This window comes from Anomaloglossus baeobatrachus, chromosome 1 (assembly GCF_048569485.1).
Source record: "Anomaloglossus baeobatrachus isolate aAnoBae1 chromosome 1, aAnoBae1.hap1, whole genome shotgun sequence".
NCBI lineage: Eukaryota > Metazoa > Chordata > Amphibia > Anura > Aromobatidae > Anomaloglossus > Anomaloglossus baeobatrachus.
In genome coordinates this window covers 736,019,720-736,033,027 of record NC_134353.1, presented here as the reverse complement: position 1 = coordinate 736,033,027, position 13,308 = coordinate 736,019,720, and the positions used below count along the sequence as shown (strand labels likewise).

The following is a 13,308-nucleotide window of genomic DNA, read 5'->3' as shown; positions in this document are numbered from 1 at the left end:
CACCCACAGGACTGATGATGATCGGCGGGTGCTCGGACATCACCCACAGGACTGATGATGATCTGCGGGTGCTCGGACATCACCCACAGGACTGATGATGATCTGCGGGTGCTCGGACATCACCCACAGGACTGATGATGATCTGCGGGTGCTCGGACATCACCCACAGGACTGATGATGATCAGCGGGTGCTCAGATCTCACCCACAGGACTGATGATGATCTGCGGGTGCTCAGATCTCACCCACAGGACTGATGATGATCGGCGGGTGCTCGGACATCACCCACAGGACTGATGATCTGCTGTGGAGCGCATACATTTCTGACACTTGTAAATGGAGCAAATTTCTTCAGTTTCTTTAAATGAAGCCACCATTTACATTTCAGAGAAGAAAACACAGGCTCAGCCACAGCTGGAAGTGCTCTCTGCAATGGCCAAGGTTACTTTCTATGGGACCTACATGAGACCTGAGTGCAGGGAATGGAGCCTATAGTCAGCCTGGCCATGGAGCCTCTCACTACACTCGGCAGCTGCAGTCCTGGGATGGAAGAGCCAGACGCAACTTCATGGACACACAAACAAACAAACCTGAGCACGGCGGATCACTATGGCATGGAACACACATGTGCAGGAGCCGGAAGAGGAAGTGACGTCAGCGGTGCTCTGCGTCTGCTTCACTTCGGGAACTACAGCGCGCAGCTCCCGTTCCGGCCTCAGCAGTGCAGTGATCATGTCCCGCCCTTTGTACATTGTGATGTTCGTGTATATACCTGGGGCGAGTACACAAGACACTGTGACTACAGTTGAGGACGGTCTGGGCTGCACGGTGATCAGCCGCCACACAGGGTGTGTGGCCAAAGATTGCAGCAGCGGTACGCCGCCATCTTTGGTCCGCTAACCTGTCATACGTAATGCATGCAGCCCCAGCATGAGACTGTGTTCAGACATAGCGGTCAGACTGCGGCTTTTAACTGCAGCAGCTTTGTTACATGGATTCCAGCACACTCTCGATGCTGTCGGTTTTTTCTCTCAGAGCATCCCTCCGCGGTTTTGTTTGCTGTACTGGGTTCTAATAATCTAGGTCCCGTCATATACTCACCTGCCGTGGTCTTGACCTTATACCGATGCCACGGCATTCCCGCAGTGCCATCTTGTGACCCCGACATCTGACTGGCCGGAAGTCAGATGTCACATCACAAGCTCCCAGTGCAACTCTATGAGAGCCAGAATGAGGACAGAATGAGGCTCTCATAGAGTTTTATTGAGTTGTGACCTCCAGTGCGCTCCATGAAACACTGGAGTTGCTAGCAGGTCACAAATCACAGGAGACTGACCCAGGGCTGTATTTTGCCTTCATGCTGCCCTAGGCACTTTAAGTGGTCGCGCCCCTTAGTGACAACGTAAAACTGAGTTTTCGCACACGACATCTGTTTAAGGCAGATCTACTCTGTAAAACACTTGAAAAAGTATCAATAAGAAACGAACCCCCCCCCCAATGGGAATCACCACAGGCACATCAAAACATAGCATGAGTATAAAATATTCCCACCACACAGTCCCCACTTATATACTGTGACTGTGACACTGCCCCTAATAAACTACACACTGCCCTCCCTTATAAACTACTGTATATGCACCACACCTTCCTCGATTATGAAATATGATCTGTACATTGTGAGGAGGGAGCAGCATGATGTGAGGACAATGTCCCATGCATGCTGCCACCTCCTCACAATGTCCCATGCATGCTGCCACCTCCTCACAATGTCCCATGCATGCTGCCCCCTCCTCACAATGTCCCATGCATGCTGCCCCCTCCTCACAATGTCCCATGCATGCTGCCCCCTCCTCACAATGTCCCATGCATGCTGCCCCCTCCTCACAATGTCCCATGCATGCTGCCCCCTCCTCACAATGTCCCATGCATGCTGCTCCCTCGTCACAATGTCCCATGCATGCTGCCCCCTCCTCACAATGTCCCATGCATGCTGCCCCCTCCTCACAATGTCCCATGCATGCTGCCCCCTCCTCACAATGTCCCATGCATGCTGCTCCCTCGTCACAATGTCCCATGCATGCTGCTCCCTCCTCACAATGTCCCATGCTTGCTGCCCCCTCCTCACAATGTCCCATGCATGCTGCCCCCTCCTCACAATGTCCCATGAATGCTGCCCCCCTCCTCACAATGTCCCATGAATGCTGCCCCCTCCTCACAATGTCCCATGCATGCTGCCCCCTCCTCACAATGTCCCATGCATGCTGCTCCCTCCTCACAATGTCCCATGAATGCTGCCCCCCTCCTCACAATGTCCCATGAATGCTGCCCCCTCCTCACAATGTCCCATGCATGCTGCCCCCTCCTCACAATGTCCCATGCATGCTGCTCCCTCCTCACAATGTCCCTTGCATGCTGCCCCCTCCTCACAATGTCCCTTGCATGCTGCCCCCTCCTCACAATGTCCCATGCATGCTGCCCCCTCCTCACAATGTCCCATGCATGCTTCCCCCTCCTCACAATGTCCCATGCATGCTGCCCCCTCCTCACAATGTCCCATGCATGCTGCCCCCTCCTCACAGTGTCCCATGCATGCTGCCCCCTCCTCACAATGTCCCATGCATGCTTCTCTCTCCTCACAATGTCCCATGCATGCTGCCCCCTCTTCACAATGTCCCATGCATGCTGCTCCCTCCTCACAATGTCCCATGCATGCTGCCCCTCCTCACAATGTCCCATGCATGCTGCTCCCTCCTCACAATGTCCCATGAATGCTTCTCCCTCCTCACAATGTCTCATGCATGCTGCCCCCTCCTCACAATGTCTCATGTATGCTGCTCCCGCCTCACAATGTCCCATGCATGCTGCCCCCTCCTCACAATGTCCCATGCATGCTTCTCTCTCCTCACAATGTCCCATGCATGCTGCCCCCTCTTCACAATGTCCCATGCATGCTGCTCCCTCCTCACAATGTCCCATGCATGCTGCCCCTCCTCACAATGTCCCATGCATGCTGCTCCCTCCTCACAATGTCCCATGAATGCTGCTCCCTCCTCACAATGTCTCATGCATGCTGCCCCCTCCTCACAATGTCTCATGTATGCTGCTCCCGCCTCACAATGTCCCATGCATGCTGCTCCCTCCGCACAATGTCTCATGCTTGATGCTCCCTCCTCACAATGTCCCATGCATGCTGCTCCTTCCTCACAATGTCCCATGCATGCTGCCCCCTTCTCACAATGTCCCATGCATGCTGCCCCCTCCTCACAATGTCTCATGCATGCTGCCCCCTCCTCAGTGTCCCATGCATGCTGCCCCCTTCTCACAATGTCTCATGCATGCTGTCCCTCTCCATGAGCTCCTAATGCTGCCTTCCTCTTTTCCATAATGAGACCTTCATGTTGCCCCACTCATGCTAAGACCACCACACTAACGCTTATGCTGAGACCCCCCCACACACACACTACCTCACTCTTGATATTGACTCCCCTACATTGCTCCACTCCATACTGATCCCACACATGCTGCCCCTTCTTCACAATGAGCTCCCAATGCTGCCCCCTCTTATTCTGAGTCCTTACACTCCCCCCACCCAATCGATTTTGTCATTGCACTATCCCTCATCCCTTGTCCTCTGTCTCTAGCATTAGCCCCTCTCTCCCACTCCCCCAACATCAGCCTCTCTCCCCCAGCATCAGCCTCTATCTTCCCTCAGCATCAGCCTCTCTTCCCCAGTCTCAGCCTTTGCCTCCCCCCAGCCCCAGCCTGCCCCAGCCTGCCCCAGTCTCCGCCTCAGCCTCCCTCCAGTCTCAGCCTCAGCCTCCCTCAAGTCTCAGCCTCAGCCTCCCTCCAGTCTCAGCCTCCCTCCAGTCTCAGCCTCCCTCCAGCCTCCCCCCAGTCTCTGCCTCCCTCCAGCCTCCCCCCAGTCTCTGCCTCTGCCTCCCTCCAGCCTCCCCCCAGTCTCAGCCTCAGCCTCCCTCCAGTCTCAGCCTCAGCCTCCCTCCAGCCTCCCCCAGTCTCAGCCTCTGCCTCCCTCCAGCCTCCCCACAGTCTCAGCCTCTGCCTCCCTCCAGTCTCAGCCTCTGCCTCCCTCCAACCTCCCCCCAGTCTCAGCCTCTGCCTCCCTCCAGCCTCCCCCCAGTCTCTGCCTCCCTCCAGCCTCCCCCCAGTCTCTGCCTCTGCCTCCCTCCAGCCTCCCCCCAGTCTCTGCCTTTGCCTCCCTCCAGCCTCCCCACAGTCTCTGCCTCTGCCTCCCTCCAGCCTCCCCCCAGTCTCAGCCTCTGCCTCCCTCCAGCCTCCCCCCAGTCTCAGCCTCTCTCCAGCCTCCCCCCCAGTTTCAGCCTCTGCCTCCCTCCAGCCTCCCCCCAGTCTCTGCCTCCCTCCAGCCTCCCCCCAGTCTCTGCCTCTGCCTCCATCCAGCCTCCCCCAGTCTTAGCCTCTGCCTCCCTCCAGCCTCCCCACAGTCTCAGCCTCTGCCTCCCTCCAGTCTCAGCCTCTGCCTCCCTCCAGCCTCCCCCCAGTCTCAGCCTCTGCCTCTCTCCAGTCTCAGCCTCTGCCTCCCTCCAGCCTCCCCCCAGTCTCAGCCACTGCCTCCCTCCAGTCTCAGCCTCTGCCTCCCTCCAGCCTCCCCACAGTCTCAGCCTCTGCCTCCCTCCAGTCTCAGCCTCTGCCTCCCTCCAGCCTCCCCCCAGTCTCAGCCTCTGCCTCTCTCCAGTCTCAGCCTCTGCCTCCCTCCAGCCTCCCCCCAGTCTCAGCCACTGCCTCCCTCCAGTCTCAGCCTCTGCCTCCCTCCAGCCTCCCCCCAGTCTCAGCCTCTGCCTCCCTCCAGCCTCCCCCCAGTCTCAGCCTCTGCCTCCCTCCAGCCTCCCCCCAGTCTCAGCCTCTGCCTCCCTCCAGTATCTGCCTTTGCCGCCTCCCCCCCCGCATGCGCAGATCTCCGGTCTGCATTAGAGACACTCCCACGCTCCTTATGAATCCACTTACCTGCTCCAGTGCCCGCCGCCATCTTCCTGGCTCACGTGAGTATCCTCTTCTGACACCGGCTTCCATCACGTCCTCCGCGGCGTCCTGCTGTGAGCTCTGCATGTGACGTCCACACAGCAGTGGACGCAGCACAGAGGAAGGAGCTGATTGGTGCGCGCCTGTGACCCTGGAAGTGCAGGCGCCGGCAGTTCCGGGGTCAATCAGCTCCCTGTGCTCGGCGGCCACAAAAAAAAAATGTAAAAAAAAAAAAAAATTTTTTTTTTTTTTTTTTTTTGCTGCCAGAAGGTGCCGCCCCTCACAATCTGCCGCCCTAGGCACCGGACCACGGGTGCCTAATGGTAAATACGGCCCTGGACTGACCACAGCAGTGGCAATAGAAGATGAAGGCGACAGTGGCTGAATATAAAACTGGGGGACTTCGATCAGAAGCACCACTCAAATACTGCAACCCCCCTCCCAGTACTAGCGTGGCGCTCTAGGCCTCCCTCCCATTAGCGTACATCATCGAATGACCCTCGGTTCAGGCTCTTCTGCGAGTGTGAGCCGAGTGTTATTTCCTGTGATCTGATTCTCCCGCAGTTAAGAATCTGAGCACAGGAGCGGAGAAGATGGAGAAGTTAATTTCTCCATCTCCACTGCCTGTCTCTGGGTATACCATACTGCACTTAGGTGAGATCTGTGCAGTCCGACGTTTCACAAACACCCATAGAAGTGTATGAGTACGTGTGATCTGAGATTCGCTGTCAAGCGCAGCACGCTGCAATTTTTTTCTCATGCCAAATCAGAATGAGAAAAACTCAGATGAACACTGCCTAATTATTTAACATTCAGATGAGTGCAATCCGATGTTTTATTAGAGTGCACTCGTCCGTATTAAACACAAGCGGGAGCGAGGCCTTCAAATAAGTATCTAAGAGCCTCGTTCTGAGACCCACAGACTTTGGGTCCGTACAGTAAATACTGGATTGCGCTGACAGGTCACTACTGTGGTCACAAGTCCCAGAAGAGGACCGAAGCAGCACTGGAAATGGCAGAAGACTACAACCAATAAGTGTCAGAAGACCAGCATCCAGCGTGTGCGAATCGTGGGCACATACCCTAAGGCTTCATGACGTCACTGCTCGTCACTACCGCTGCGGTTCTCACGCTTCCTTTTGTGAGACCTGGCTATTGTGAACTGCAGTGACCTCATGTCGTCACTGCCGCCGCCGTTTCTCATGGAGTGCAGCGTGAGAGTCGGCAGTGGCTGATGTTCAAGCCTATGGGGTTCATTCTCAGAACATTCTTCATAGACCAGGCCACCAAGTTGAGGAATGTCGTGGGACCTCCATGTGGATTATGTCGGAACTTTAATGCTTTTATTATTTCTTGTTTTAGAATTTGGTGAATGAGGGCCAGAGTTGGGATTTATTTATTATTTTTTTTTTTTTAAAATAACATTTTTTGTGTTTGTTTTTCTGTTTACATCTACTAGGTTAGTAATGGGTATCTCTGATGCACAGCTGGCATAAACCCCATAAACCATTACTCTGATTGCCACTGCACCAGGGCAATCGGGAAGAGCTGTGTTCAGTGCCAGATTGGCACATCTAATGGTCGCGCCACTTTTGGGGCAGCTGTGGGATGCTATTTTTAAGCTTTGAGGGGCCAAATAAAAATGGACTTTCCCACCCTAATAATACCAGCTGTCTGCTGTACCTTAGCTGGTTATGAAAAATGGGGAGGATACATGCCATTTAATAAAAAAAAAAAAAAAACAGCATGAGATCCCCTGTATTTTTGATAGCCACCCAAGGCACAGCAGAAGGGCATGCTCAGATGAGCGTGAAAAACAGACGAGTGCAATGTGATAAAATCTCGCATTGCACTCTGACCAATGTTAACAAATGAGGGAGAGCAGTTGGGTAGCTTTTCTCGCATCGAGATTCTGGATGCGAGAAAAGTCGCAACATGCTGCGATTTTCTGCGAGAGCCGTATCACTCGCACCCATTCAAGTACAGTGCCTACAAGTAGTATTCAACCCCCTGCAGATTTAGCAGGTTTGATAAGATGCAAATAAGTTAGAGCCTGCAAACTTCAAACAAGAGCAGGATTTATTAACAGATGCATAAATCTTACAAACCAACAAGTTTGTTGCTCAGTTAAATTTTAATAAATTTTCAACATAAAAGTGTAGGTCAATTATTATTCCACCCCTAGGTTTAATATTTTGTGGAATAACCCTTGTTTGCAATTACAGCTAATAATCGTCTTTTATAAGACCTGATCAGGCCGGCACAGGTCTCTGGAGTTATCTTGGCCCACTCCTCCATGCAGATCTTCTCCAAGTTATCTAGGTTCTTTGGGTGTCTCATGTAGACTTTAATCTTGAGCTCCTTCCACAAGTTTTCAATTGGGTTAAGGTCAGGAGACTGACTAGGCCACTGCAACACCTTGATTTTTTCCCTCTTGAACCAGGCCTTGGTTTTCTTGGCTGTGTGCTTTGGGTCGTTGTCTTGTTGGAAGATGAAATGACGACCCATCTTAAGATCCTTGATGGAGGAGCGGAAGTTCTTGGCCAAAATCTCCAGGTAGGCCGTGCTATCCATCTTCCCATGGATGCGGACCAGATGGCCAGGCCCCTTGGCTGAGAAACAGCCCCACAGCATGATGCTGCCACCACCATGCTTGACTGTAGGGATGGTATTCTTGGGGTCGTATGCAGTGCCATCCAGTCTCCAAACGTCACGTGTGTGGTTGGCACCAAAGATTTCGATCTTGGTCTCATCAGACCAGAGAACCTTGAACCAGTCTGTCTCAGAGTCCTCCAAGTGATCATGAGCAAACTGTAGACGAGCCTTGACATGACGCTTTGAAAGTAAAGGTACCTTACGGGCTCGTCTGGAACGGAGACCATTGTGGTGGAGTACGTTACTTATGGTATTGACTGAGACCAATGTCCCCACTGCCATGAGATCTTCCCGGAGCTCCTTCCTTGTTGTCCTTGGGTTAGCCTTGACTCTTTGGACAAGCCTGGCCTCGGCACGGGTGGAAACTTTCAAAGGCTGTCCAGGCCGTGGAAGGCTAACAGTAGTTCCATAAGCCTTCAACTTCCGGATGATGCTCCCAACAGTGTAGACAGGTAGGCCCAACTCCTTGGAAAGGGTTTTGTACCCCTTGCCAGCCTTGTGACCCTCCACGATCTTGTCTCTGATGGCCTTGGAATGCTCCTTTGTCTTTCCCATGTTGACCAAGTATGAGTGCTGTTCACAAGTTTGGGGAGGGTTTTAATTAGTCAGAAAAGGCTCGAAAAAGAGATAATTAATCCAAACATGTCAAGCTCATTGTTCTTTGTGCCTGAAATACTTCTTAATACTTTAGGGCAGTGTTTCTCAACTCCAGTCCTCAGGACCCACCAACAGATCATGTTTTCAGGTTTTCCTCAATCAGGTTTTCAGGATTTCCTTAATGTTGCACAGGTGATGGAATTATCCCCTGTCTAATATTGAGGAAAACCTGAAAACATGATCTGTTGGTGGGTCTTGAGGACTGGAGTTGAGAAACACTGCTTTAGGGGAACCAAACAGAATTCTTGTGGTTTGAGGGGTTGAATAATAAATGACCCTCTGAATAAACTTTTCACAATTTAAAAAAAAATTAAAAAAAGAAATCACATTCTTTTTTGCTGCAGTGCATTTCACACTTCCAGGCTGATCTACAGTCCAAATGTCACAATGCCAAGGTAATTCCGAATGTGTAAACCTGCTAAATCTGCAGGGGGTTGAATACTACTTGTAGGCACTGTATATGGGTGCGAGAGAAACATTGGACTGCACTTGGATGTTATCCCAGTGCAGTGCGATATACGCACAGGCTGACAATGGAGGAGATGGGGGGATTAACCCCTCCCTCTCCTTTGCAGCGCCCCGCCCTCAGCTTCAGTCACATGACACTCGGCTCACACTCGCAGCAGCGCCTGACCCGGGGGTCATTAGCATATCGCATATGACGCTCTCGCATCGGATGCCATACGCTAATATTGTCTGCAGCTGAAAGGTGAGTTGCAGTCCGCAGCTGCTGCTTTACCTGTGCTGGTTATGAACAAAAGGGGGGGGCTAACATCATTTTTTTTCCCTTAATTTTTTTTTTCTGGGCTATATAGCTATACAAGCTATATAGATATCTATCATGTATCTACATAGTTTTAAATATTTGCACATATTTTACATATAAAACCCACTCATTTCAGTATCATACATTTTTTCCAGTACCGATCACACAGATGGACAAAATGAATAGTGCAACACGTGCCTTCTTTAAACGGACGTGTGAAGAATGACTGAGGCTAGTTTCACACTTGCGTTGAACGGTATCCGTTGCGTTGTGTGACGGATGCAACAGCTGCATTGCATATAATGGCACAACGGATCGTACAAAACAACGGAAAGCTTTTTTTTTTTTTTTTTTTTCTTTACAGTTTTACCGGCAGTAGACTATTGTGAACGCTCAGCTGATCACCCGGCGGCCGGGCGCTCAGCTGATCGCTCTCAGAAGCCGGCTGCCAGGCGCTCAACCGATCGCTCTCAGAAGCCGGCTGCCGGGCGCTCAACTGAGCGCTCTCACATGCCAGCGGCCGGGTGCTAAGCTGAGCGTTCTCACATGCTGGCGGCCGGGTGCTAAGCTGAGTGCTCTCACATGCCGGTGGCCAGGCGCTCAGCTGAGAGCTCTCACATGCCGGCGGCCGGGCGCTCAGCTGAGAGCTCTCACATTCCGGCGACCGGGCACTCAGCTGAGAGCTCTCACATTCCGGCGACCGGGCACTCAGCTGAGAGCTCTCACATGCTGGCGGCCGGGTACTAAGCTGAGCGCGCTCACATGCCGGCGGCCGGGCGCTCAGCTGAGCGCTCTCACATGCCGGCGGCTGGGCTCTCAGCTGAACGTTCGGCCACCGAGAGACAAAATAAAATTTATGTGATTTAAAAAAAAAAAAAAAAGAGCATGCGCAGTGAAATCCTACGGATTGCGCTGCTCAATAAAACGTTACATGCTGCGTTCCCTCCGCCCGACGCAGTGTCAAAATAACGACGCTGCGTCGTCCAGCGAATGCAACGCTGACACTTGCGTTACAGTGCGTCGTCCATACAAGTCTATGGAGAATAGCGCAGTGTGTTAACGGACTGCGCTAGTCTCCATAGTGACAGACTGCGCTGAACGCAAGTGTGAAAGTACCCTAAGATAGAGTATAACTTACTGACTGCTGAGGTGTCAGCTGCTGGGATCCTCCGTGATCCTGAGAACAGGTCTCCGCATCCCTATAATAGCTGCCTTCAATGGAGCAGAGGTGCGCATGCTGGACCTCTGCTCCATACACTGTCTATAGGACTGCTGGAATAGGGATGTGTTACTTTGCAAGTCCCATAGACAATGAGTGCAGCGGAGGATGAGCGCGCGTAGCTCTGCTCCCTTCAAACCAGGCTTCAGTTCTCAGGAACACTGGAGGTCTCAGTAAGTTATTTATTTTATGGAAAGTTAACTTCACATTGTGTTTCATGTCTTTAGAACTATAAACATAATTGGAACTAGACATTATATGTAGGCTATACAAGTGCGTGGTGAAGAATGACCAGCACTGTCTGTTTCTGGGCACATCACTATAATAAATAGCAGTACTTTGCTCCGCCTGTACGTATATCTCTATAGAAAAGCTTGTACTCTCTGCTCCCGGTCACATCTCTGTACTAAGTGCTGCAACTCTGCTCACCCAGCATGTCTCTGTACTAATAGCCGGAACTCTCTGCTCCCCCGACACGTCTTTCTACTAATAAGCATTACTCCTTGCTCCCCCGGCACCTCTGTATTAATAACCAGTACTCTCTGCTCCCTCAACACCTCTCTACTAATAGCCTGTACTCTCTGCTGCCTCAGCACCTCTGTACTAACAGACAATGCTCTCTACTGCCCTGGGACCTCTCTGCTGCTCTGGGAACTCTGATCTAATAGCTGTTACTCTCTGCTGCCCCGATACCTCTGTACTAACAGCCAGTACTCTGCTAAATCGGCACCGCTGTACTAATAGCTGGTACTCTCTGCTCCCCAATACCTCTCTACTAACAGCCGATACTCTCTACTGCCCCGGCACCTCTGTACTAACAGCCGGTACTCTCTGCTCCCCAATACCTCTCTACTAACAGCCGGTACTCTCTGCTGCCCCGGCACCTCTGTGCTAACAGCCGGTACTCTCTGCTGCCCCGGCACCTCTGTGCTAACAGCCGGTACTCTCTGCTGCCCCGGCACCTCTGTGCTAACAGCCGGTACTCTCTGCTGCCCCGGCACCTCTGTGCTAACAGCCGGTACTCTCTGCTGCCCCGGCACCTCTGTGCTAACAGCCGATACTCTCTACTGCCCCGACACCTCTGTACTAACAGCCAATACTCTCTGCTGTCCCGGCACCTCTGTACTAACAGCCAATACTCTCTACTGCCCCGGCACCTCTGTGCTAACAGCCGATACTCTCTACTGCCCCGGCACCTCTGTGCTAACAGCCGTTACTCTCTGCTGCCCCGGCACCTCTGTACTAACAGCCAATACTCTCTGCTGTCCCGGCACCTCTGTGCTAACAGCCGTTACTCTCTGCTGCCCCGGCACCTCTGTGCTAACAGCCGGTACTCTCTGCTGCCCCGGCACCTCTGTGCTAACAGCCGGTACTCTCTGCTGCCCCGGCACCTCTGTGCTAACAGCCGGTACTCTCTGCTGCCCCGACACCTCTGTGCTAACAGCCGGTACTCTCTGCTGCCCCGGCACCTCTGTGCTAACAGCCGGTACTCTCTGCTGCCCCGGCATCTCTGTGCTAACAGACAGTACTATCTGCTGCGCCGGCATCTCTGTACTAATAGCCGGCACTCTGCTGCTCCGGCACCTCTGTACTAATAGCCGGCACTCTACTGCCCCGGCATCTCTGTACTAACAGACAGTACTCTCTGCTGCTCCGGCACCTCTGTACTAATAGCCGGCACTCTGCTGCTCCGGCACCTCTGTGCTAATAGCCGGCACTCTGCTGCTCCGGCACCTCTGTGCTAATACCCGGCACTCTGCTGCTCCGGCACCACTGTACTAATAGCCGACACTCTACTGCCCCGGCATCTCTGTACTAACAGACAGTACTCTCTGCTGCTCCGGCACCTCTGTACTAATAGCCGGCACTCTGCTGCTCCGGCACCTCTGTGCTAATAGCCGGCACTCTGCTGCTCCGGCACCTCTGTACTAATAGCCGGCACTCTGCTGCTCCGGCACCTCTGTACTAATAGCCGGCACTCTACTGCCCCGGCATCTCTGTACTAACAGACAGTACTCTCTGCTGCTCCGGCACCTCTGTGCTAATAGCCGGCACTCTGCTGCTCCGGCACCTCTGTGCTAATAGCCGGCACTCTGCTGCTCCGGCACCTCTGTGCTAATAGCCGGCACTCTCCTGCTCCGGCACCTCTGTACTAATAGCCGGCACTCTACTGCCCCGGCATCTCTGTACTAACAGACAGTACTCTCTGCTGCTCCGGCACCTCTGTGCTAATGGCCGGCACTCTGCTGCTCCGGCACCTCTGTACTAATAGCCGGCACTCTGCTACTCCGGCACCTCTGTACTAATAGCCGGCACTCTACTGCCCCGGCATCTCTGTACTAACAGACAGTACTCTCTGCTGCTCCGGCACCTCTGTGCTAATAGCCGGCACTCTGCTGCTCCGGCACCTCTGTGCTAATAGCCGGCACTCTGCTGCTCCAGCACCTCTGTGCTAATAGCCGGCACTCTGCTGCTCCGGCACCTCTGTGCTAATAGCCGGCACTCTGCTGCTCCGGCACCTCTGTACTAATAGCCGGCACTCTGCTGCTCCGGCACCTCTGTACTAATAGCCGGCACTCTACTGCCCCGGCATCTCTGTACTAACAGACAGTACTCTCTGCTGCTCCGGCACCTCTGTGCTAATAGCCGGCACTCTGCTGCTCCGGCACCTCTGTGCTAATAGCCGGCACTCTGCTGCTCCGGCACCTCTGTGCTAATAGCCGGCACTCTGCTGCTCCGGCACCTCTGTGCTAATAGCCGGCACTCTGCTGCTCCGGCACCTCTGTGCTAATAGCCGGCACTCTGCTGCTCCGGCACCTCTGTACTAATAGCCGGCACTCTACTGCCCCGGCATCTCTGTACTAACAGACAGTACTCTCTGCTGCTCCGCCACCTCTGTGCTAATAGCCGGCACTCTGCTGCTCCGGCAGCTCTGTGCTAATAGCCGGCACTCTACTGCCCCGGCATCTCTGTACTAACAGACAGTACTCTCTGCTGCTCCGCCACCTCTGTGCTAAT

General features: G+C 53.3%; 1 protein-coding gene across 2 annotated transcripts in view; it reads right to left on the bottom strand.

The window, feature by feature from the left end:
* DHX37 (DEAH-box helicase 37) overlaps positions 1-13,308 on the bottom strand; it is a 218,764-nt gene that overhangs the window by 197,798 nt on the left and 7,658 nt on the right. The window contains exon 1 of one of the 2 annotated variants that reach the window (XM_075322461.1): positions 589-659. The exons of the other annotated variant lie outside the window; for it this stretch is intronic. The gene's annotated coding sequence lies outside the window, so the exon portion shown is untranslated. Of the gene's footprint in view, positions 1-588; positions 660-13,308 lie in introns of those variants that run through there. 2 annotated transcript variants of the gene reach the window in all.